At 39.6% G+C, this 27,458-nt stretch overlaps 1 long non-coding RNA gene across 1 annotated transcript; it reads left to right on the forward strand.

The window, feature by feature from the left end:
- Nucleotides 1-23,947: 23,947 nt before the first annotated feature.
- LOC141906684 (uncharacterized) lies at nt 23,948-24,657 on the forward strand. Its single transcript, XR_012619392.1, has 4 exons — nt 23,948-24,002; nt 24,377-24,412; nt 24,500-24,553; nt 24,625-24,657. It is a non-coding gene; the product is annotated as an uncharacterized LOC141906684 (long non-coding RNA).
- Nucleotides 24,658-27,458: the final 2,801 nt, after the last annotated feature.

Consider the following 27,458-nt stretch of genomic DNA (forward strand, 5'->3'; position numbering starts at 1 on the left):
AGGGAGACAAATTGCCGCTGAGCGGCCACCAGTCTATATACTTAGTCAGTCGAATGCATCCTGCAACTGACGTTTATGGCAAACTGGCTTCTGATTTCAAATTGCTAGTTTAGAGTTAATTCATTTATTACGTACGCATTAGGGGAGGGGAAGGGGTAAGTGCAAATTTGCATGTCACTGTAATGCTCAATGTATATGTAAAAATAGCCGATTTTGCATACATGGGGGGGGGGGGGGGTTTAAGAATTCAAATTTCATGCGTACGTAATAAATGAATGATCCCCAACTAATCAAGCTAGTGCCGCGGAACTTTATATGATCTTATGAGAGGGATAATTTGCAAACTATCAAATTGGCTCAATACAAACAATGTATCTGATTGGCTAGATATATAGACTTGTGGTAGTCAAGTGGCAACTTTTCCGCTCAAGAAATCGGTGCCATGTAAAAGATTTATGAAGGAACTATGGCCACGGTTAATGTTGGCATGAATGAGCTTTGGCGGGAGGTAATCAAACCCTGGCAAGTGAGGATTTTTAGGTCATTATTGAGAAAGGATACTAATTTTTTAAAGCCCACTTAGGGCTAGGGGTCATTCATTATTACGTACACATTAGGGGAGGGGGAGGGGTCAGTGCAATTGCGTACTGTAATGCTTAATTTATATGAATCAATGGCCGATTTTGCGTACAGAGGGGGAAGGGGGTTGAAGAATGTAAATTGTATGCGTACGTAATAAATGAATGATCCCTAGCGGTTGAATGAGCTTACTTCGGGTGCCATTTCATCTGTCTCTTGTCTTGGCATGATAAACTGTCATTTTGGACACGTAAGAACAATTTCAGTGCTTCATTGTCAGGAACTTTTTCCAAATAGTCGTCCAGCAACTTGATCAGGTCATCGCTATCTTTTTCGCTTAATTCCAGTAAGTCGTTTTTTAAGCATTTTGAGTGTTCGTAGTATTTACAATATTTACACGTTGAACATTTTGTTCCGACGTCCGAATGAATTATGCGACAATTAATTGATCTTAATCTGGTTTTATCAATCATGCTTTTATAAGAAGTGTCAGTCGATGTACATTTTTTGCAAGAAGGTAGAAATCCATTACAAATTTTCAAAAGTTTTATTTGATTTAAAATCAAATCTAACGAATTTTCAGTGTCAACCTGATCATTGACTTTGAACTCTATTAGATTGATAGTCCGATGCAAAACCGTCAAAGTTACTTTGCAATCCGACTGAATGTTGATTTCTTTGCAGACTTTGGCTGCATTCGTTGAATTTCCGCAACAAAAAGTTCATATTTTCATATTGGTGACATTTTTCTCGAAGAGAAAATATCCATCAGGGAGCTCCACTGATTGCATTCGAAAATCACGTTTCTCATTTATCAAAAGCGATGGCGATTGTGTCTGCATCGTCAGACCAAGAAGATATTTGTACCTTTTTCCATTTTCTCTTAAACGCGCGATTTTAACTTGAGGATAAAGTTCCTTGACTTTTTTCGTTAACTTTACTGATGAACATGGAATTAGTTTTAAAATATCTTCGTATTTCAACTTCGAAAAATTGCTTTCTTTACAATTTTTCAGCAACCTGTAAATTGTAAATACAGAGAAATGGGAAAATGCACAACTATGTATATATGGGTTCATCATTTATTACGTACGTGTGAGAGCATATTTTGTTACCACAATCAATTGCAAAGTTGTAGCTCATATTTAGTTGAATATTGAATTTGTAAGATTGTTGAGCAATTCAACCCCTTTCCAAGTGACCCCTAGTTTACATAATGATAAATGAATGATCCCCAACTGATCAAGCTAGTGCAGCGGAACTTTATATGATCTTTTGCGTGCGAAATAAATGAATGAACCCAAATCATACGCCTACTTGGTTCAACAGTTGTGACATTGACTGAATTGATTGAATGGATATTCATATTTTCGAACAACAGTGGAATCCGAGTCGTGTATTATTTGAACCTGCAATAATTTTAAAAGTATTCGTGCAGGAAAGGAAACCAGCTGAGATAAAACCTGGTATAACAATACGTCCTCACTTGCCAGGGTTAGATTACCTGCTGATGAAGATCATGTGAACAGAAACGTGGCAAACACTGGTTTTCGATTTCGAATTGCTAGTTATCCAACTGATAAAACTAATTGGAAATTGGCTCGATGCCTGGTGGCTGCAAAGCGCTAACTTTTCCTTACAACTTAGGCCGTATAATGGATTAATGAATGAACTGCAGCCACGGTTTGTGTTGGCATGAGCTTTAACAGCAGCAGGTGATCAAATCCTGGTAAGTGAGGATGTGGCATTGTTCTTATTGTCACTGGCTTTATAGAATTTATAATTAGTTTTTATTTTAGCTCTGATGCATATGAAAATGTTACCATTCCAGGGGCAGGGTTAACAAATTTATAGAGTAATCTTTTTCAATTCTTGAATCTTTTCCAAGTGATTTCGATTTAAGTTTAGCCCTCAATTTGTAAAACCTGAGCCCCAGGCATAGGTCTATTTAATCATCAGACAGGTGGATGCGAAATCTTACCATTTCACGATTTGTGAATCACTAATGCAATTGCCGTTCTCCTTATTGTCCATTTTTAACCGTGGTGATCATTGATGGTACCTGATGATGAATGGATCATGTCAAAATAAGCTGTGATCATATAGAATTTGGTCATTGAGTTTGATGGCCTGTCTTCTTTATAGATTACATTACATTAAAAACTTGTGTCTTACAATAAAATGAAAATAAAGATATGAGAATTCTTGTGTTAAATCTTTTGATAAAACTTCAATGTATATAGGCCTACAGATCAAATGAGGATGCTGAAAGGTTGAGGAGTGGATTTCTCCATATCAAAGTTCAGGCCTACACGCATGGTAGCATGCTAATGTAATGCCCATGTGCTGAAACTTGGTAAAGTTGACTCGTCGTTTTCAAATGTTCATGGACTTGCCTCGGACACCGATTACTAGTGAAGTTTGAACTTGTTGGATACAACCGACCACCTCGTGCGCTGCGTCATTCCAAAATCCCGTTTCGAATCCAACGGATTATTCAAAAGTGGCGCATGCGCAATAATAAAAATTAAAATCCCGAAATAGATAAAATAGACCGTCAGGTAGCGACTCCTGGCGTTACAATTGTAGTTACGTGTTCTCGAACGTAGGAGAGATCGTCTGAAGTATCAACGATGAAAACTATAACACGGAAAATATTTGAGAATAACTTTCATTCAAATGCAATTCTTAATCTATGAATTATATTATTGATCATAATTTATTCTTATTAAGTTATTAATTTCATATGAATCATAATTTGACAATGAATATCGGTCGATGAATGTGTTGACTTTTCATGTTGAAGTTTTAAACATGATGACGTCATCAGGATGTCACGTGACTGTCCCAACATTCTGGCTGAAAATTTGAGTACAGCGGAGGCCTGGCGTTTCATCCCTTGTGATTTTATATAGTAAAGCGTGACGACCGTCTGATACTGACCCTTATCAGCCAATTGTTTATCGGAACTTGATAGCGGATAAATATACAACATTAACACAAGGTATTTCTGTGATATTTTGAATTTATTTGCAGTTCATATTTAGCGCCATTCTCGCGAGATTATTAACAACCCGGAAGTAAAATCCAAGCAACCACATAGAAAACACGATCCAAGCCCATCGCCAAACCCCTGTGCTTGGTTCACATCTATTTTGTTTTTTTAGAAAACATTAGGTTATGTTTTTTGTGTATTAAAATATCACATAATGAAGTATCCCTTCTGTAAGCTACAATAGGAGGTTCTTTGAATATTTAAGTTAGTCTTTCTGACTTTTGTAGGGTTTTATGTCCTTTTCTCAGAATTTTGTGCAACTCCGGTAAAGCTTTTGAATACGTCAGTGTTAGGGGTACACGATTTGTATTTTTTTCTACACCTTTATAATTCAGTAAACTATTACGATCAAGGGCTTCTGCTTTATTTATTCGTTTATCTATTAGGTTCTTGGGGTAACCCCTTGAGGTGAGATAAATAGTCAGTTCTTTTTTTCTTTTGAAAAAAGTGTTGTCTTCTGAACAAATACGTCTTAGATGCTAGACCATATGGTATGGCTTTTTTGGTTGTTTCTGGGTGACTGTCCGCAGTCCAAAGGGTTAGATTGATTGTTTTTAACCAAAGTCTTACTAATTTTGTTTTCATACGTGAAAATGATTTGTTTATCCAATAAAGGGAGAGAGTGACGAAACTTTTCCAAAACAGGTACATACGGAACTACAATGAACTCTGAAATGTGTTTTTTATTTTCTGGAGGTTTAGAATTGAAGGCATACCTTCACTTTTTTTCGTTTACTGCCAAATCAATCAAAATTGGTCTCGCTCACGGCCTCTTTCTCCGTGCACTACGGATCTGCGATAAAACCTTCCTTTCGGCTGAATTTGACCATATATCCAACTCTCTTAGAAAATTGGCTTACCCTGATCACATTTTGAAAATCGCTATTTCTAAGGCTAAACGTACTTTCTTCAATTCTAAACCTCCAGAAAATAAAAAAAAACACATTTCAGAGTTCATTGTAGTTCCGTACATGTGATATTGATGGTTAAGTCGTCAATTCTAAAGATCACTTGAAGGTAATCTAGTGAGAGGCGAATGTGGAAGCTAGCTTATTATAGTTATTTGTGTTAACCGGTACCGGTGATAAATCTGTGTTGTCCTGTGTTGTGTGTTCGTCATATTGTGCTTTGACGGTGTATTGCATGTGGCGTGTGATTTATATAGTTTAGTATTGCTTGTGTGTTTCGTTCTGTCCTGGGCGAGGAGATCCGTGGATGGTGAAACCAAAACTTTTTTTTTTTGTTTATGGTGGTGTAAGAGACTGATTTTAGTTTTGCGGATTGTTCGTTTGGTGTAGAGACAGAGACTCTTTTTTCTTTTTTATCTTTATTTCATTTGCTTAATTTGATTTATTTTGATTTATGCTGGTAGCTTCGTCGTCACGCCTCAGGTGACAGCTAAAACAAAGAGACTGGGGCGTGGTCACGTCTCAAGTGACGGTTCCTATTACCCCCGATAGATGGCAAACTAGTCGAGTCTGGCTGCTAACACTGAGTCAGCATGCTCTATAGAGAGCTCACAAGCTATTATATATACTCTACACACACAGGCAGTATGCACTGGTTGCCGTCGGCAACCAGGAATGTGCAGGTTGTGTCAGCTGTTTGGCGGGTAGTAACAGTGAATAGCGCGCGCCTGTATAGGTCAGTTGTCATCACCAATTACCTACTGCATTCACAAAATAAACTTATCACACCAGCCTCTATAGCAACAGATGCCTTTAGAATTCTTTAGCATCTGATAAGAGAATAAAAGAGAGAGTAATTCAGTAATTTTCATTAGTTGCAAAGATGAATCGCTTCACAGCACATCAGGTCCACGATATTTTACTGAACTCCGACAACGAAAGCGCCTCTGATTTCGATGATTCTGACGACGGAAACCAAGATGTGAACCCACACGACATGAGCTCATCAGATTCTTGAGGAAACCCAAAGAAACCAAACAACTGAGAAATGATAACGAAATCAGCGAAAATTGAGCGATTTTCACTTTTTTGAGACCCTGAGGATTTTTTGAATTTTCTGACCCCCCAAAGAAAAAAATTGACTGCCCTGTATGGTTTTCTTGTTGTCCTATGATATTATGAGAGAAAATAGTTATTTACTATTTGATTTGTATAAGATTTTGGCTTCTAAAGTACAATACAAAGACTTTTTTGGTGCGTGACCTCAACTTGACCTCAGGTTTTGGGGGGTCCTACCTTGCACCCCTAGGTTCAAACTTTTTATAACTTACATTTTCTGTTAGAGATACCTATTAGCTTCATTACAGATATCGGTTTTAGGGGGGTCTCTACAGTGGAAATGTATCTAAATTTACATAGAAATCATAAGACAATAAAGGCCAAAATTAATTCCCCACATGGAATGGATAATGATGAAATATATTCCCCCGGCGAAAGAGTTAAACTTGATTATTTGGATTTGCTTGACAGTATGATTATTCAAGTGCATGTTGTAATCTTATGTTGCTTGGGTGGCTGAAATTTCAGTTGGAGTATTTTGCTTATGCGTAGAGGATTGCTCGATTACTGTCATAATTAGTTGTTTCCTTGGTTATTGATAATTAATTGCTTGCTTGACACCCAGGAGGTGATTTAAGTTTTTTTCATTTTGTAAAACGGAAAACTGTATATTTGTAAGAGGGTTCTTCCAGGTTATTATATGATTTGACCTGTGTTACATAATAGTTTTATAACTGGAGTTTCCCTCTCTTGGTCGTAAGCGTGGTAAGTGCTATAACAAGGTTGGTGAGTACCTGTGTTATGTGAATCAATGCTATCATTTTTGAAATTGGGGTTGTACAAACCAATTCATTTGTGGGTAGTTAGCTCAGATAGTTCATACAGATAATCCAATTCAGTCCAATTATGTCGTCGTTGCGGGCTGGCCATGTCGTCTCTGTTGGGTTCATTGGTTCAGTGAGTCTGGACCGGGAGGTTATTCGAGCGGAGTTTCGCAGATTCGGTGAGGTTGAATTCGTTTGTGTATCTGGACAGACAGCATATGTTGTGTTTGTCAACGCCAGCTCAGCTAAAAATGCAGTTGCTGCAGAAATCGAATTTCAGGGTAATGTGGTGCAGATAGTGGTTGTGCCGTTGGACCAGTTATCGGATGTAGAACAACAAATCGCTGAAGCGCGTATAGAGGAGATCCTTGGTGGGTTAAACCCTACTTTACGTGGATCCGTTGTAAACAGATTTTCTTACGGGGATGGTGCTGCTTCACGGAAGCGATTGGGGTTTGAACCGGTGAATCCGCCCAGTTTTGCGCCGTTCGAGGATCCGAGGCCGAAGGAGTTTGCTGAGTCGTCTAAAGGAAGACAAAATGTCGTGATAAACACTCCATCACGCCTCTGTACGTTTTCCGGTGAGGAGAATAAAACTGATGTCTCGTATCGGCAGTGGAAGAGTGAGGTGCGGGGTTTGCAGGCAGATGGTGTGTACTCGGATTCGCAAGTGGTGAATTTCATTCGTAGGTCACTGAAGGGTACAGCACGTGATTGTTTGTTGAACCTTGAGGGTGAGTACGGGTCAGACTTGTCGTTGAACATGGTGATCAATCGACCTGTTTGGGGAGATTTTAACTGCTAGGCAATAATACGGAAAATTTTATACAGCAGAGCAAGGTAGGGATGAGTCAGTGTGAATCTCTGGGCGTGTCGGTTGGAGGAGATACGGGGTCACACCCCTGGACAGATTGATGAGGCGGAACTGAAGACGCAGTTTTGGCAGGGATTGTTTAACAGGCAGCTTAAACTTGGGCTGCGTCCGCTGTTGTTATCTCATTCATACCAGGAAATGGTGGTTGAGGCAAGGAAATTGGAGCAAGAGTTTGGGTTCCAACCTGAAGGTCGGAAGATTGCAAGCGTTGGGAAAGAGGCATCTAACCTTGAAAGGAATCTGGTGCCTAGGCAGCACCAGATGTACGCTGAAGGTTCGGGCCAACTTGTAAAGACCGTTGAATCATTGGTGGAAACCGTTAATGAACTGAAACGGGAGATAACAGCACTGAAGATTGAAAGAACCTCAGATTATCACGATCAAGGTGACATCGCGCAGGCACGGGGCCGAGGAATGGATAGAGGCGGAGCAATACGCGGCCGAGGTTATAATAACCGTCCAGTTTCACGTGGCCGTCGCAGAGGATGTTTTAACTGCGGGGGGTTGGACCATTTTCAGCGAGATTGTCGGCGCACGGGAAACCGGTCGGAGCCTGGCCCCGGACCCATGGGCCAGGCCAGTCGTCGTTAGTGGGTCCAGCTAATGAATCGGATATTGTCGTCAATAATCAGCCTTGTCGAGCATTGATTGATACGGGGGCTCAGGTAACAACGGTCTCAAAGAGTTTCTTTAGTTCACTCGTGGATACGCAGCTGTTTCCTGTCAATGATTTTTTGGATGTGAAGACCGCCGGTGGAACTGAACTACCCTATTATGGGTGTGCAGGAGTTACGTTGGTAGTGGAGCACCAGATACTCGATGTTTTGGTTTTGGTGGTTGAAGATACTAGTTACAGTGAGTCGGTGCCTGTGGTGTTGGGCACTAACGTGTTACAGCATTTGCACGATGACAAGGGAGCTGTTGGATTGGCGAAACAATGTTTGTCAGCCAAACCTGAGCAGGTGCGTACGACGACGGAAATAACTGTACCGCCTATGAGTCAACTTAGCGTGCATGGGCTGGTACGTGGAGTATCGACGGATTCGAGTTTGGTGATGACTTGCTCGTCGGAAGAGGTTAACCTACCTGGGACCCTACTACTGGTACCTAGCATAAGTAAGGTGGCGGCAGTGCAGTGTAACCGTATAAGCGTGTGGGTAAGGAATATTGGATGTCGGCCTGTCACCATTCCTGCTCGGTCACCAGTGTGTAGCATTGAGGGTGTGCGTCGAGTGGAGCCGAAGCTGATGAATAGTGATATTCCTCTGCAGCGACAGTGTGGTGCAATAGAGTCAGGAGCAGATGATAAGTTTTTTGACTTTTTCAACTGGGAAGGTTGCGAGACGACTCCGGGGCAGCTTCTCCGGTTAAAAGACGTTCTGCGGAAGCATAAAGGCATTTTTTCGGTCGCTGATGAAGATACTGGACGTGCTTCCGCGATTCGACATGAGATCAATTTGACTGATAATGTACCGTTCAAGGAGAGATATCGACGAGTTCCTCCGCCCATGGTGAACGAGGTGAGGGATCACCTTAACATGATGGCGTCCACAGGATTCATCCGTCCATCTTTTAGTTCATGGTCATCACCGGTAGTTCTCGTCAGGAAAAAGGATGGCGGTCTTCGATTTTGTGTGGATTATCGGACCCTCAATCGGAGGACCGTGAAAGATCGGCAGACTCTTCCCCGCGTGGATGAATTAGTTGAAAGTGTTGCCGGTGCCAAGTATTTCACCACTCTCGACCTGAAGGCTGGATATTGGCTAGTCGAAGTGAAAGAGGAGGATAAGCCGAAAACTGCCTTCAATGTCGGGCCGGGTTATGGATTTTGGGAGTTTAACGTGATGCCCTTCGGGTTGACAAATGCACCGTCAACGTTCCAGCGCTAAATGGAAAGGACTCTGACTGGCGGATTTAAACCTCCGTGAATGTCTGGTTTTCATCGATGACATACTTATTTTTTCGGACACATTCGAGGAGCATGTTTAGCGGTTGGAGCATGTGTTGGATCGTCTTGCTGCTGCAGGACTGAAGTTGAAACCCTCAAAATGTGAGTTTTTACGGTCAGCAGTTGTTTACCTCGGGCACAGGATCTCTGAAAAGGGAGTTGAACCCGATCCAGCGAAATTAAGTGCTGTGAAGGATTGGCCGGCCCCTAGAACCGTAACTGAAGTGCGACAATTCCTGGGGTTTTCGGGCTATTATAGACGCTTTATAAAGGACTATGCCAGAGTAGCTGCTCCGTTAACGAAATTGTTAACGGGAGTCACGAATCTTAAGGGGAAACGTAAGACAGCGGAACGGAGGATTGAGGTACAGTGGGGACCGGATGAAGAAAACGCATTCACGAGGTTGAAGGAGATGTTGACGTCAAGCCCCATCTTAGGGTTCGCAGACTTTAATAGACCCTTCGAGCTTCATACGGATGCAGCTCATGATGGATTAGGCGCGATCCTATACCAAACAGATGGAAAGGGAATAAAGAAGGTAATCGCTTACGCAAGTAGAGGATTGAATGCTTCAGAGAAGAAGTATCCTGCGCACAAGCTTGAGTTCCTGGCTCTGAAATGGGCGGCGACGGAAAAGTTCCACGATTACTTGTATGGTAACAAATGTTGTGTCCATACTGATTCGAACCCCATGTCTTATGTGTTAAAATCTGCGAAACTGGATGCCACGGGACATCGCTGGCTACAGGCTTTATCAGTGTACGATTTGGAACTCGAATACCATAGTGGCGCTAATATGCGGGATGCAGACGCGCTGAGTCGAAGTCCATTAAATCGGATCACTGCTGACGTCTTTGCAGCAATTTGTACCGTAAGTCCGTCAGTCCCTGTGACGAAAGCCGGAGGGGTAGCAGAGGTAGACATGCGAAAATTGCAGGAGCGAGACCCGACTATTCGACGCGTTGTTTCTTGTTTAAGGACCAAGACAAGATTCCGGCCAGCTAAGCCATTGGAGTACGGGATCTGTCAGGTTTTTAAGTCGCTGGAACTTCTGGATGATGTTTTGTACCGCAGAGTTGTTGAAAATGGAGTGTCAGAGCTGAAAGTTTGGTTGCCCTAATCGGAGAGGGTGGAGATGCCTGACTGTTTGCACGATTGGTTGGGGCATCCCGGCCGTGACAAACGTTGGCGTTATTGAGACGAAGATGTTATTGGCCCGGAATGAAATCCGACGTCGAGGAATATTTGAAGAGATGTAAGCGCTGTGTGCTGCTGAAGGCTTCGACGCCTACACAAGTTGCCCCGCTGGTCAGCATTGAGACATCGTACCCCATGGAGTTCCTGTGCATTGATTTTTTAACATTGGAGCCGAGTCAAGGTTTCGAAAAGGTGCTTGTTATGACCGATCATTTCACAAAATTTGCGATGGCTATTCCGACTAAAAATGAGACGGCTAGAACGGTGGCTAAGTGTTTATTCAACGAAGTGGTGCTGAAATTCGGAGCGCCTGTTCAACTTCATTCGGATCAGGGGCCTGCCTTCGAAAGTCGTGTGATCAAGGAGTTATGCGAGTTGACCGGTATGAGGAAAACCCGAACTACACCGTATCACCCTGCGGGCAATGGTGCTGTGGAACGGTTTAATGGTACGTTGATTCGACTACTGGGTAGTTTACCGCCCGAGGAAAAGAGAAACTGGCGGAGGCATATTAATGCATTGGTGTATGCGTATAATTGCATACCCCACGAGTCGACAGGCTTTGAGCCATTCTACCTTATGTTCGGAAGAAGACCCAGACTGTCAGTTGATAAGAAATTTGGTTGGAGTAATGAAGAAAGTGTGACGTCGACTACAGAGTATGTGAAGCAGATGGAAAATCAATTGGAAGTGGCGTGGAATTTGGCAGCAGATCACTTGTCTAGGCAAGGGGATAGACGGAAAGAGTTATATGACAGGAGAGCTAAGAGTGCAGAATTAACGCCCGGTGATATGGTGTTGGTCAAGCGTGAAGGATTCAGGGAACGACATGAATTAGCTGACCGCTGGGAATCGGTGCCTTATATCGTAGAAAGCAAGGTAACTGGAGATGTACCTGTTTACGAGGTAAAAAGAATTGAAGATGGGGGTAGGAGGATTCTGCATAGTGAACCACAGCTAGATTTTCGTAGTATTTGAAAATGTTTCGTAGTATTTAGAAATGTTCTTAATGTTGTTTCCGTATGCGTGGGGGTTACGTTAAAGCCGTCAGACAAGAACGTACTAGTAGTAAGAATTACGAAAGTTCTTGTTTGATGCTTTCATCTACCAACGCAAACCATAAATCAGTCTATAAACAACAATTCTTTCTCGGTTCTTCTGCTGTGAGATCTGGCAAACAATCAGAAAATCTTTATATAAAACTTTTAAATAGTTGGAACCATATTTGGTTGGGTCGGAACAATGGAGTGTATTTATAATGAGGCTCGTGAAGGGATCACGCTGATACTTGATGATATTCCCGGCTACTTTCCGTAAAAGGAAAAACCGGAAGTTTAGGAAGATGTGGTTGTTTTGTATTAAAATAGAATTAGTTAAATTGTAGATAAAATAATTAGTATAAGTATTTCAAATAATTTAAGAATTGATAATCAATCACAATGTATTCCGAATCGTAGTTAATTATAATAATTAAAAAAAGAAACAAATAATCGCTAATGTTTTAGAAAAATTAATTTGTGTTAAATGTTAAAACTAGCTGTCTGAAGTTTCTGTTGTCTGTATACGCTCGTTGGTAATTCACAGACAATAGCTGCTCTCTCAACAACGACTAGCAAGGAGTGAGTAAATCACAACGCGTCATGACAGGAGGGTTGGAAGAAAAAGTTTATATCAGCAAATCAGTTTCTAAAAAACCTTTAGATCAGCAAATCAGTTGGGCTAAATTTTCCGTAACTAAAAACGGTCATGACAGTTGGGTAGCTGCTCCTTGCCAAAAAGCGGAAGACCCTGCGTGGGAGAATCGGAATTCTGAGAATGCCGGTTCTTTCTACAAAAGGGGGCCGCTATCGAGAGAGAGGGGAGAATCTGTACCTTAGTAAGACGAGTGTCGACAGCAGGACAGGAGAAGCTTCGGAACGATAGGGATTCATATACAATAGGGATTAGGAAAATCATTCTTTGTTCAAGGTAAATAAAATATATTATCTTCAAGATTATCATCCGGTATTTCAATTTATTCATTCGGATTTGTGCACGGACACGTTCTCTCGCCAGGGCCTTACTCAAGTATTTTATAGATAACGATTAAAGAGAGGATCGTGACCGGTGTATCAATACAATACAGTGTTACCTCCGGGCTTTTTGACCAAATATGGCAGGTATGTAGTATCTAATAGCTCCACTAGGGGGCATTTCTGCGAGGACGCCCCCTATATTCTCTATAGAAAGGTTCTGAAGAGTATTATTTATTTGACAGTTTTTTGCGAAAGCCTCACGGTGCAATGTATTTTACCGGTAGTGAAACGGCTAAGGAATGGATGTGTACAATGGAAGGGGCGATCCAGTCCGGTGAACGCGCTGCTCTTGAGGTCAGTATCTGTGTGTCCTTCAAATAGTGTTACTTTCAGCATCCATCCGTCCTTCAAATAGTGTTAGTTTCCTCATACATCCTTCAAATAGTGTTAGTCTGGTAATGAATCGTTTTCACGTTCTGATTTCGGACGGTGTTAATGAAGAGATCGACCAGGATGAACCGGCTCCACCTACACGGGCTGTAACCGTGGATACGTTACCGATTGTTGAGTTTCAGAGATCGTTACCAGGCACGAGTTTCCTTCGTCCATTCCTCGTGTTTATCCTCATGAGTTGGATGCTCGGAGGAATCGTCTGGTGTTTCGTCAAGCGATTTCTACCGTTCGTTTCTTCAGATTCTAACGATACCTCGTCAGCGTCGCCGCGGCAACTGTCTTCAACAATCGACCGAAGCAAAAACGAAAAAAAGTGAATAAAATTCCGTCCGTAAAAATCAATAAACACAATATATACATGTGTGTATAATAGATATCAGCTTTCTACTGTATTTCAAAATGTGCCCGATAGGGGGAGCCACTCTATAAAACTACAATAGCCGCAGTTGCTCTTATGTTGCTTAAGAGTTAACAGTGGATAGTTGACATAGTGACAAAGTTTATTGTTACTATGGTATTTACCCGCCGGTTATCATTAACCAACTTTTCAGCAACTGCAGCCCTCGGGCGCTAAACCATTAGGGGTGGAAGGACTCATCTATAGCCATGAGGTGAGCGCAGGGCCCGGTAGGGGAGGGGGGTGTTCCCAGGGACCAATCTTGAAGAACATGCCACATCCAAAAAGGATGATATCCAATATTATGCGTAATCTCGTAATGAAATGCATCAATTATCATCTTTTTCGACAAAATGTAAAAGAGCGCAAAAAATGCTTTCATTTCAATAAAATGTATTTATGCTTTTATTTTAACCGTTAGTCACATGTTTATGCTTCCGGCCTATTCTTGATAATAATGTATTGATTATAATTTTGCTGCTGAATTAATTATAATTATTTTGCTGATGACTCGTTTAGTTTTTAGCCCACTTGAGACTTTAGTCCTAGCGGGCTTTTGTGTGGGTTTAATTTTACTCTTAACTCAGTTCCACAGTTGTGTGAGTTTGATTGCATCCAGTTCCACAGTTGTGCCGGCTTAATTTGATTCTGAACCCAGTTCCACAGAAGTGTAGATTTGATTTGACTCTGGATCCAGCTTCACTGTTGTGCGGGTTTGATCTGACTGAACCCAGTTCCAGAGTTTGGTGGGTTAAATTTGTCCCTGGATTCAGTTCCACAGTTGTATGAGTCTAATTTGTTTCTGAATTCAGTTCCACTGGTGTTTAGAAGTTTTTTTGAAAACATAAATTTCAAAATTTCAGCCAACCATCAACGTCGATTACACCTGCACCAGAGCCGTCTGCTCCAGCAGCACCCGTAGCACCGGTAGCAGCACCTGCCGCACCTGCAGTGCCTGCCGCACCTGCCGTCTCTGCTCAGCTGCTCACAGCCGGTCGCATAACCGAATCGTTGATCGCGAATACGGTCACCACCGAGCTGCCCTCTGGTGTCAGGAAAGTTTAACAATGTGTTTCCATGCCTACATACCACACTTTAGTTGGTAGGCATGGAGACATATTGTTTAGCTTTCAAATCATGGAGTCACTTTTCTCTCGTGAACCCCTATTAATGATTAATGCAGACTTTCTGGTCGTAATAAGACTTCTATCAGGTATGTACCATCAAAACTTACTGAGCTAAGATGAAATTCTTAATAGGACCAGAAAGGACTGGCAGTCGACCTAAACCATTGTTTTCTAATCCAGTCATCACTGTATTGAGATATGGCAGAAAAGTCTTAGAGTGAAAGGGGCTTTAAAGAGAAAAGTGGTTAAACTTCAGTTGGTAGGCATCGAAACATATTGTTAAACTTTCAAATCATGGAGTCTCTTTTCTTTATTCAACCCCTTTCAACGAGGACTTTTTGCAATCCTTCCATAAAGTGCAAAATGGACTAAAATCAATGTTTTAGGTCGACTACCAGTCCTTTCTGGTCCTAATAAGACTTTTATCAGGTATGTGCCATCAAGGAAAGATAATAGTTTTTAGTGAAAAACCGAAAATTCGGATTCTTAATAGATTTTAAATAAAGTTTTGATATTTTTGAAAGATTTTTCGATCTTGTGGGATTTATATGTTAGACATAAGGAATATTTTGTTGCGACGATTAATTGCAAGTTTTTTTTCTAATCTAAGGAAATGATGAAGAAAATTCTGACGGAACTCGATAAGTTGAGATAGTTGCACCAGCAACAGCTGTCCGAAATCCGGCACAATACCGAGTTGACACTCGCCGAGATGCGGCAGAGTTTCGAGGCCGATAGACACGCGGCGCTCAGTGAATTACGCCGCACTCTGGAGGTCGAAGCCGCTAAAGCCGTCAACGAAGCCAAGAAAAAACAATGGGTGAGTTTGGGGTGCTTGAACGCCCGGGTCTACTCAGCATCGATGATCAATCATCGGGGTAAAATCATTCATAGCATGAAGAGACCATGATTTCAGTCAGAAATAAGAGTGATGAATGATTCTTCAGACTTAACCCGTTCAGTGCGTCTACACCACAGTGTATTGATGTTATTAGTAATTAGATTGCTTTTAAGGGAGCATCTCAAAATTTCTATAGTTCCGTCAATTGGAATAACTGTCTAATTGGTTTTAACCACCCCACCCCCACCTTTGATTAGACACATGCCAAAGTTGGAACTATTGATTGTTCTAATCTAAGACCATAGACAAAGATAACGAGTGTTCGATCAACCTATTAAAACCCATTAAGCTCTAATAGACTTTATAAACAAATTTAAATATATACAAAATACCAATAGACAGTTAAATCTACTGCTTGTATATTTGAAACTGTAATTCATTTCAATGTTATCTTTATTGAAACTGGGCCCAGCATTTTTGGGTATTAATTTGTCAGCATTGAAAGGGTTAAAGTCATGTCTTGATTCAAAGTTTTGGTTCAAGAAGATTTCTAGAAAGAACGCGGCAATTTCAGTAACAAGTTTGTGAGGTTTTATAAAGAGTTTTTTCTCTTCTCGTAACAGTGCGCGAACTGCGGTAAAGAGGCGATATTCTACTGTTATTGGAACACGAGTTACTGCGACTACCCGTGCCAACAGCAACACTGGTCGAAACACATGGCGACGTGTACGCAAGCTGTCAGCGAAACCGACCAGCGACCAGCAGCAGCAGCAGCAGCAGCAGCAGCAGCAGCAGCAGCAGCAGCAGCAGCAGCAGCAGCAGCAGCAGCAGCAGCAGCAGCAGCAGCAGCAGCAGCAGCAGCAGCAGCAGCAGCAGCAGCAGCAGACGACCACCACGCAGCAGCAGCAGCAGCAGCAGCAGCGCAGCAGACGACCACCGTGGTGCCAACTACAACGATTACCCAACAGCCGATACAGGCTACGATATTGAACGGGCCGGACAAACCTCCGGATGGTTCAATACAGATTATAGGTCAACCTAGAGTAAGTTGTGAATAACTTCATCGGGTAAGATACCTCGTACGCTCGGACAAGGGGAATCAACGAGGAATTAAAACTCACCGTTAGTAAATTAAGAAGATATTAAGTACCTACCCAGCTAACAAAAAAACGTTCAAAGAACGTTATCTAAAAGTTTTTCACTAACGTTTTTACGTTAATGTTGAACGTTCGTGCAACGTTTGTAGAACGTTTTTTTGTAAATGTATTTTAAGGTTCACAGAACGTTTTTGATAACGTTGACTGAACGTTACTTCACAACCTCTCTGCAACCATTGAGCTTGATAAAAACGTTCCAATAACGTTCGTATGACGTTACATTATAACCATGATGTCCTCTATCACGAGCTCGAATAAATCCCTTTCAACTAACTAATATTTGAATTATTTTACCTAACTTTTACTTTGTAACTACGTATATATACATGTATAATATCGAAATTATTCACTCGTAAGTTAGTTCTCCAGTGCACCAGTCGTCGTCGTTACAGCGTAGCTGGCAGCCTTTGTGATTCCTGAAATAAAAGGGAAATGATACAGAAACTTTTATTTTCATGGTTGTGTTAAGCCTTGAAGTTCATTTCATCCATACATACAGGGATTGTTATGCTTGTTATTGGAGAACAACAGTTAGGTCATTTCATTGATATAAAACTCGACGAAAAGGTCTCTAACGTGGGTTTCTACATATAAAAGATTGTTTCAAAAACATTCTATCGGTAATTTTCCATATATTGAAAGTATCAAAATTTGTGGATTGAATAACGTACCTTAGTAAATAAACGATTTTTAAATCCCTTAAACACGCCGCTTAAAGCTGATTGATGAACAATGGCGAACACTTCCTGCTTTGATATGTCACGATATCCATCGGTTTCGAATCCCATATTTTTCTTTACTCCCGAAAGTTTGAATCTTGCTTTCAAATGGTATTAAAATGTAGGAATCCACGTCCGGATTTGCTTAAAACGGACTATATTGATGATATCTGACTTAACTAATAATTTGCTGCAGGCTCTTGGATGATAACGTTTAGAAAAACCTTCAGAAAACGTTATCGCCTGAACGTTACATTATAAACTATCACACAACTTTCACGAACGTTTCCGAATGTTGTATGAACGTTGTGTGCTAGCTGGGTAATTCAATGATTGAGATATGAAAAATTTGAAATTAAAGTCGGAAATGTCAGGCGCGGATCTAGGGCCTCATTTTTCAACATCAACTCCTTTTTTAAAATACATGCGCAGAGAACACGTTTTTGAATATAAACTTTTTCATAACAGTTCGATTTATATCATTTTCCTTTGAAATTAAAAATTCAGGGTAACTTGAGATTTTGGGTGGGCTGCACATCCCCTGCACCCTCCCCTGGGTCCAGCCCTGCACTCGTGTATTGTCAAAATAATATACACATTGTATACCCTTCAATTCACTGAAAGTCTACATTGATAACATTAATACACTTAAGGTGTAATTTTATGCTGATGCTTTAAGGATTTACATGGATATTAATTAGTGTATAACCCATTGAGGGTATGCACCCCGTTCCCTGACTCTCCCAGTATTTATTACACCTGTTCTCCAGAGAAATCCTTTGTATCTATGTTCGTTAATTTCACTGTATGTGAACAGCAGTAAATAGAACAAGTATTTGCACTGCAGGATTTCATTGTGATTTTCTGAATAACGGCTTACCGTCAAGGGTGGATACAGAGGACGACTTTTGAAGGTCTTTTTACACATTAAAAGGCATTGTCATTGTGAAAGCATTATTCGGAGGGATAATGGGAATTGAGGCATCGCTTTCGACAATTTGTGGATGACTTCAATGCAATTACAGCATTTCCAAGTGGGAAACATTTCCTCTTCAAAGCAATATTGGGGGCCTGACCAACACGGCGTAAATTTAAAATATTCCATGTTATATGGCGGTAAAAGTTTATTCAGAACAAGGCAACTGAAAATATTTGAAAGGCTTGTAAAAAAGCCTGCAAGACCTTTCGGGATCTGCACCTGACACCGATAGCCCTCGTCTAATTCCTGGCTACGTGTTTTAGTGTTCGCGATCTGTAGCACCTAGTATATAGAAACGGTCCAGTGCACCGACAGCTTATAAAAAAAATCGACTTTTCATAATCTTGCGGTTTATTCCTGTTTCATTTTCTAGCATATTCTGTCTTACACTTCTTCACATTTCAGCCCCCGATACCCTATCCTCACGCGACAACCGGTGGCCCGCGGCCGCTGCCCGATTTCCGGCTGCCGCCCCCCGCGCCATCACGGGCCCGGCCAGGTATATAGAATTTAACCGGCATGTGAAATCATCTCTCATTTAGTCGAAATTCACGATTTCAGTTTTCGTTTCATTCGAGTTTCGTCGTAGAATTAGATTTGAAAAAATGTGATGCGTTTTAAAAACATTTTGTCGCATGTTTGTTTTTGTGCATTGTGAAAATGTAGTTGATTTTATTTTAAAGGTAGATTTTTCCCTAAATAATAAATTAGTGCTGTTTACTGGGGCCCTCAACCTAATTCCACAACAGTGAAAGGGTTAAATTTGACTCGAAAAATTGCGGTTAATCAATTTTCAATATTTTCAATTCGATATATTACCTCAAAATGAAGGTGGCCCATTGCATTGAATGCGGTTCAGCTTCAGTTGAATCTAGTAACATACGATAACCGTAGAATGGCCGTGAGGTGCATCAATCTGCAGTCTTGCCCCTCCCTCTCGAACACTACTGAGTCATAATAATATGAAATAAAAATGAACTACAAGCATAAGACATTAGACATTTCAGCACCACTCAGGGCCTAGTTCCACAGTTGTGTAGGTTTAATTTAACTGTGAGCTCAGTTGCACAATTCCACAGTTGTGTGGGTTTAATTTAACTGTGAGCTCAGTTGCACAGTTCCACAGTTGTGTGGGTTTAATTTAACTGTGAGCTCAGTTGCACAGTTCCACAGTTGTGTGGGTTTAATTTAACTGTGAGCTCAGTTGCACAGTTCCACAGTTGTGTGGGTTTAATTTAACTGTGAGCTCAGTTGCACAGTTCCACAGTTGTATGGGTTTAATTTAACTGTGAGCTCAGTTGCACAGTTCCACAGTTGTGTGGGTTTAATTTAACTGTGAGCTCAGTTGCACAGTTCCACAGTTGTATGGGTTTAATTTAACTGTGAGCTCAGTTGCACAGTTCCACAGTTGTGTGGGTTTAATTTAACTGTGAGCTCAGTTCCACAGTTGTGTGGGTTTAATTTAACTGTGAGCTTAGTTCCACATTTCCACAGTTGTGTGGATTTAATTTGACGCAAAGTTTCCTTTTGCTACCATATCCCATAATCCCTAGACATGTAATTGGCATGTTTGTTTACATTTGGTGACCAGCTCCGGCTAATCACAAGCTAGGGTTAGGGATAGTTGTCATGCGCTTGGGGCTATTTGCATATATCAGGTGACCAGCTCCAGCCAATCAGGAGCTAGGGTTAGGGTTAGTGACCATGTGCTTGGGACTATTTGCATAAATCAGGTGACCAGCTCCAGCCAATCAGAAGCTAGGGTTAGGGTTAGTGACCATGTGCTTGGGGCTATTTGCATAAATCAGGTGACCAGCTCCAGCCAATCAGAAGCTAGGGTTAGGGTTAGTGACCATGTGCTTGGGGCTATTTGCATAAATCAGGTGACCAGCTCCAGCCAATCAGAAGCTAGGGTTAGGGTTAGTGACCATGTGCTTGGGGCTATTTGCATAAATCAGGTGACCAGCTCCAGCCAATCAGAAGCTAGGGTTAGGGTTAGTAGTCATGCGCTTGGGGCTATTTGCATATATCAGGTGACCAGCTCAAGCCAATCAGGAGCTAGGGTTAGGGTTAGTAGTCATGCGCTTGGGGCTATTTGCATATATCAGGTAACCAGCTCCAGCCAATCACAAGCTAGGGTTAGGGTTAGTGACCAGGTGCTTGGGGCTATTTGCATATATCAGGTGACCAGCTCCAGCCAATCAGGTGCTAGGGTCAGGGTTAGTAGTCATGCGCTTGGGGCTATTTGCATATATCAGGTGACTAGCTCCAGCCAATCAGAAGCTAGGGTTAGGGTTAGTGACCATGTGCTTGGGGCTATTTGCATATATCAGGTGACCAGCTCCAGCCAATCAAGAGTTAGGGTTATGGTTAGCTGTTTCTAGGTGGGAGGAGGTGTTTACATACAGTGAAATCAGTTCAATGACAGCTCCCCCTATTGTTAGTCAATCATAGATCTACAATTGACTGTGAATTGAATTCTATAGTTGTATGTTATATTGACATAGAACACATTGCTATAAGCATTATTATATCTGTTATAAGGTATAAAATAGATCGTTCAATTTCTATTTTACCAAAATTCACCAAATAAATATACAACCTATTTTGGGATCCAGTTCCACAGTTGTGTAGGTTTAATATGACTCTGGATCCAGTTCCATTGTGTGGGTTTAATTTGACTCCAGTTCAAATGAATCTGAATCCAGTTCCACAGGGGAATGGGTTAACTGTGACTCTGAATCCAGTTCTACAGTGGAATGGGTTAACTGTGACTCTGAATCCAGTTCCACAGTGGAATGGTTTAATTTGACTCTGAATCCAGTTCCACAGTCGTGCAGGTTAAATATGACTCTGGATCCAGTTGTGTGGATCTAACTTGACTGACATATATCAGCACACTTTCAAAAACTGATCGTCCACACTTCACTTGTGTTCAGAACTTCACCCGAGACATTTTTAATTTAAAATGAACTGAAGAATTGCCAAAAGCTCCAGAAATCATTACCATAAGTAGTAATTGCCAAAGAGGGTGGTTCCAGGGGTGGCTCCAGTCTGCTGATTGATAGAGAGTAAAAGCATATGTGTGTATACTGTATGTGTTTGTATATTTGTATACCCGGTATGTGATTTGTAGCTAGGAGCATGTTCACTGTAGACGACTAACATCAAACCTGTTATTATCATATATATTTATGTCCGATTGTTTGTAGGTTATTGGTAATCAAGTGACACAGTACGTACCTCAATTAATCACTGCCTCCACTTCAAATCCCACGATTCAAAATGCTGTTTCGTTGCCGTCTACCGGCGCTCAGGTACGTACACGTAACGCCGGAGCTCAACCGACCCCTCAGACAATCCACAGCCAACCAGGATTCAGAACCGGTGCAGGTTTACGGCTGCAGACAGCCCCCACAGACAATCTGCAGCCTAGAACCACTTTCTCAGACAATCTACAGATTGTCTTATGGGTTTTAGGATCCAGACTTTAGATTGTCTGAAGGGTTGCAGGATCCAGGCTGCATATTGTCTGAAGGGCTGCAGGTTACAAGCTGTAGATTGTCTGAAGGGTAGCAGGTTACAGGCTGTAGATTGTCTGAGGGGTTGCAGGTTCCAGGCTGCATATTTTCTGAAGGGATGCAGATTTCAGACTTTAGATTGTCTGAAGGGATGCAGGATCCAGGCTGCAGATTGTCTGAGGGGTGCAGGTTACAGGCTGTAGATTGTCTGAAGGGGTGCAGGTTACAGGCTGTAGATTGTCTGAAGGGGTGCAAGTTACAGGCCGTAGTTTGTCTGAGGGGTTGCAGGTTCCAAGCCGTAGATTACAGTTTGGAAAAATTTACAGCATAGCGAAATTGTTGCTTGAAGTTATCTAGTAAATTGTTAAATTTGATACAGTAAAAGTAATTTTATCTACAGTAATCTACAGTAAACTACATTTACATCTACAGTAAACTACATTTACATCTACAATTAGACACAGTTATTCACTGAGATTGTTAATCATTGAAATTTGCTTGTGGTTTCTTGAACAATCAAGTAACACCAACGATTTGTTGAGGAGAGAAAACTCGAAAGGTAAAATTCTCTCATGAAACGTGGATAAGATATTTGTTTTTACGAACCGAAAAATTTCACTCGAGATGAAATGATTCAAACGTTGTCTTCTATTTTTAGTTGTTGATAGAATTTATGGTGACGTGAAAAACAAAATGAAATCAATATCTACAGGTTTGTATTTTGATAATTTACTATCAATTCCTGCATTTAAATGTGAGATATATTTCCCGCTCACGTCACGTCACGTCATATCACGTCGTAATTTTGAAGGTGATTAGTTTTATTTCATTCTTCATCGCAGATTGATTTATGTCTGAATTTACGTTCTACTTCTATTTGTGATTTCAGAGGAATTAAAGGAACGAGGAATCGTAGCTTATATAGAAGTGAGCAGAATTCCACAGTTTCGAGTTACCCGTAAACTCCTATAACACTATATAGACTCCTAACCTGTATATTCCTAACACTAAACTCCAACCACTGAGACTGAACTAAATTCAACCATAGTTGAAGTAAACTGTATGATTTGACCTGTTTAGATCTACTCAATGTTTGTATATGAATTATTGTGTTTCTGTTTTTCAGTAAAAGATGAAATATCGAGTAAGTACTGATAACAACTTACACATTGTAGTCTAGGTAAATAGATTTACGAAATGATATGATAAGTTGTATTTTGATAGCTCCAATCCAAAAAAAATCCAATGAAACTGCTCAGAGTGCTTTACAGATGATGAAAATGCTTCCTTCAACAGGAAGGATTGGTAAAGAATAATATGTTTCCCTCTCCCTGCAGTAATCTATTGTGTTCATTCTGTTTCAGTGAATTACATCAAACCAATTATTGAAAACAGAATCCCAGAATTTGAAGGTGAATATATTATGTTGACTGATTATTTTGCTTCTCATGTGGAATACACAGTTATTTCGCATATGGTCGACTGTATTTTGTAGGAGGATATTGTGACGCTATAGCAGCATAAATAGTTTACAACAGTTGACATCATGATATTTTCTAAATTAGTCTCTGGTCCTTATTAGGTACATTGTAACATGTAAAATTTCAGATTCACTAGTGACTGTTTTAGAAGAGAAATGTAAAAAGGCTCGCAGTATGTGGTCATCAAAACACTGGGTATATGATATATCTGGAAGGTGTAAGTTCACGGTGAAATCAGTTTGTGATTTATAATAGAATTCTATTGTATAAAAACTTGTCTATTGTTTATTACATATAGTGTCTGTACTCAGTGAACTTACCAGTGAAACTTCAAAGACAAACACAGGTTATTGGAAACAAGTCAAAGAATGTTTCGGTAAATAATAAATTCTTGTTTCACTGAACGTTTTATCAAATGATCTGTTTTTAGGTTTTGAATTGTTTGTTCTGTTTTAATAGGAGATAAAATTAACAGTGAAACAAATACAACTAAACTAACAGATATAGGTGAATATCAATACAATAACAACTTATTATTCAAATTAACAAAAAAATTTTGCGTTGAATTCATTGAAGATAAAATTTATTGATGTCATCAGATCATCAGAGGCATCTGTTTTGATTCAGAGCCAAGTTTAAGTGATGTTAAACTATGAATGACAGTTTGTATCGATGTGAAATAATCTTCAGACCGAGTTCATCGTAGATGATTAAAATCAGTTGCGTCTAAACACAAAAACGTTTAAGCAACCGGTATCAAATCAAATATTATCAGATTTAAAATCAATCATTTATTTATTTATTTGTTTTCAGTTGATGAGTGTTTGGGTGAATGCACTAAAACAATAAGTGACAAGTGGCACCTTGGTGAGTACCCATCATGAGTACCTCTCATGACCACCCCCAATGAGTACCTCTCATGAGTACGTTGTTCTAATAACCACCAAGCTTCTTGAGTTCTGTTAAGTACGGAACGTGAATACAAATCTTAATTCGAGTACAATAAACTACTGGAAGACGAATGAGTAACAAAGATTAACTATCGAGATATGTGATCAGTGTAGTGGTGAGTACATGAGTACCAAATACAGACACTCAACTGAGTACCCAGTCCCGGTACCTGAATCGTTTAAAGACATTTAAATGATGTAATTTATTGATCAAGTTGAAACAAACTGCAACTGAACCAGTTTCAATGACAGTTTTTCTGTGAACTTATGTTTATGTTTTGATATTTTTAGGTGATTTTAAGAAACGCAAAATGATCGTAGATACAGGTAAATATTGTGTAGCTCTGATATTCAGCCTAGTACTGCCCCCTGGTGACTGTATGAGATGTATCTATTCTGTTATTTGTATTATAGAAGTGATTGTTGATGAGATAAAACGCGACTATTTTCAAACTCCCGAATTTAGAAGTAAGTTTCCAATAAAATCAGAACCTGTTTTAACAACCAGAACTCAAATATTTATGTATTATTATTTATAGGTTCAGTTGAGACTGCAGTGAATGAAGCTATCAAGAATTCAGGTAATTGAATATTTCCAATTAATTAATTTCCAATTAATTCTTCAATTGAAATTTTGAATTGACTTCAGAATTGAGTTCAGTTTGGCTGAAAATGTATCTTTTTATTGTATCCACATATTTCATTTTTACAGATAAATCAAGACTTAACAATAAACCAAACTATGAAGCTGCAGGTTTGTAAAACTCAAATTTCTGCTAATTTGACCTGACGAATTTCACAGATTAGAAAACAAATTCCCTGAGAACATTTTGAAATATGTCAGTTATTTCCATTTCCATGGTTTCTCGTCGTTACTAGAGGGGTAGTCACCCTTATTGATGACTTACCCCTAAGGGTAACTATGAAAGGCAGTCTATGAAACCAGGAAGATTATGTAATATTCTGTTCAGAATTAAATTTTATTATTTCAGTGAAGTGGATAGCTGATGAAATGAAAGGTAAATTGACTGATAATAAATACTCAGTTTCATTATGAGTTTGTGTTGATGTTTACTGAATCATTTCTAATTTCAGATTTCACGGTTATACCATCTGAATCTTATGGTAAGTAATATTGTTTATATCTATATATGTTATGTGGGCGCCTCATCTGTCAGCCAACTGGGCGGGAATTTGAGTAACAATTCACTAAAAATCCTGATGTTTTTTTCAGAGCGTAATGAATTTGCTAAACGTGCACGAGTAGAAGGTAATGAATAAATAATGTGTGTTAAAATTGATATTATCAATTTTGATAATGTTTTATAATATATTTTATTTCTATTTCAGTAATGAGAAAATCAAGAGAGTTGATAGATGAGATACGTGCTATAACAGATAAAAGTAATCAATATTGACTTCTATAAGCATCTTACTGACTCACTAATTCCATATTCATGAATTCATGTTTCCACATTTATATATAGTCATGTAACATGTCTTATGGTTCCCAAACCGGAAATTTCAAAATAATATTTCCTGGCTCAAAATATTTGCGTTGTAAGTTGATAGACTTTCCTCTAATTCGGGAAATACATTTGAAATTCATTTTGCGCCTCAACTTTCTTCGGCGATCTTTCTTGAAAATCACCTTCATCAACCAATCACCAGTAAAATGTTTATAGTTTGATGCATCAGTTTTTCGGGAATAATTTATTTTATTTTCAGACATATTAAGAAGGCGCGGTTTCCTGGTAGATGATGAATAGTGCAAGTAAATCATACAGTCGTCACTTTCTGATTTAAACCATATGATCGAGGTTAAACTAGTTTTGAGGTTAAATGGTTTGAAATAAAATATATCGATGAAATTGAGATGAAATTAAGTTCCGTTTTCTCCTGGTTTATGAGAAATCCAGTTTTAGAATCGTTTTCCACGAGAAACTACGTAGTTGATTGTTTAAAAAAAAGAGTCATAGAATTTAACCGAATCTCATAATCCGGATTTAACTGATCCTGATTAGGTTAATCCGGTATGGTTCTAATCTCTACTGAACAGTTTAAGAGATAAATGAGCAACAATGTTCAATAATACAATATCAAAACCCTTCACTTAGAATAAAAAGAGTCTGAATTGTTTCCTTAAGAAGATATTCATTCAACGTTTCAATCCTTTCAAACAAATTAAGAGAACTTATAGAATACCACAGTGAATATAAGTTAATGATTGGATGTCTAAAGCAGAACAAACTCTAAGGTGTTTGCAATTGTATTTGATGTTTGGTTTATATTGTATTCATTTATAGGGTATAGTAGAATGTTAAGAGATGATAGTCCTGGATCGATTGTTGATGATAGTAGTGATAGTAGTGGTACTGACTGGAGGAGTGGTTATAATAGATCAAGCTACCGTTGATATTCTGTTGTCAATGTTTGACCTCACCTACTGTTTGACGCTGTATATTAATCGTTTTATTCTAGAATCTAGTGCGATTTTATACGAAAAGAATAAATGATAATGAGATGAAAAAAACGATTCAAATAAAATGTGTGTAATTTGTTTGAATTGAGTCATTGTAGTCATATTTGTAAATTGATGAATAATTCATCAGGGTCCAGTTCCACTTGTGAGTTAAGATTTGAATCTTGAGTTAACTCATTGAACGTGAACTAACTTTAACTCAGAGTTAACTCTAACTCACAACTGTGGAACTGGGTCCAGTGCAATTGTAATGACATTAAGTCAATCTTGAAATTTTCGGTAAAAAATGAAATATATATCGCTGGTTTTCCGCGTCTATAATCTGTTCATCCGCTAGTGAGAAATACTGTCTTTGTTATGCTGCTTTGAAGGTTCAGAACTCGACCATCGTTTACTGTAGTTCTATTGATATATCAATTAATTGTTAGAAAATATCTTGAAGGTTAATTGATTTTCTTATTTCTTATGCTGTTATTTCTTGTATAAAGATGAATTATATATTTCTCCTTTTTCCGCGTCTCTGTTAAACCTGTGAACGTTCAGATTTGATTATATGAGTTTATCAACCGGCTTCTGAAATGTGCTAAATATTAAGTGTTACTGCATTATAGTGTAAATGAAATACAGTGTTACTGAATTGTAGTGTAAATGAAATACAGTGTAATAACTTCACAATGACATGATAAAAACACTAGTTCAGATTCTAAAATTTTAAAACTAAGGATTTATATAATCAAAAAGATACAACTTCCACAGAGATCTGGTGAAAAAGTCATGAAATGTAACTGATTAAGGTGAGTTTGCTTTAGTATTTAACTCCACTCCAGTCGGATCCGATCAACTCTGAGATAACCGTTCAACTCGGAGTTAACCGATCAACTCGGAGGTTAC

This window comes from Tubulanus polymorphus, chromosome 6 (genome assembly GCF_964204645.1).
Source record: "Tubulanus polymorphus chromosome 6, tnTubPoly1.2, whole genome shotgun sequence".
NCBI classification, from domain to species: domain Eukaryota; kingdom Metazoa; phylum Nemertea; class Palaeonemertea; order Tubulaniformes; family Tubulanidae; genus Tubulanus; species Tubulanus polymorphus.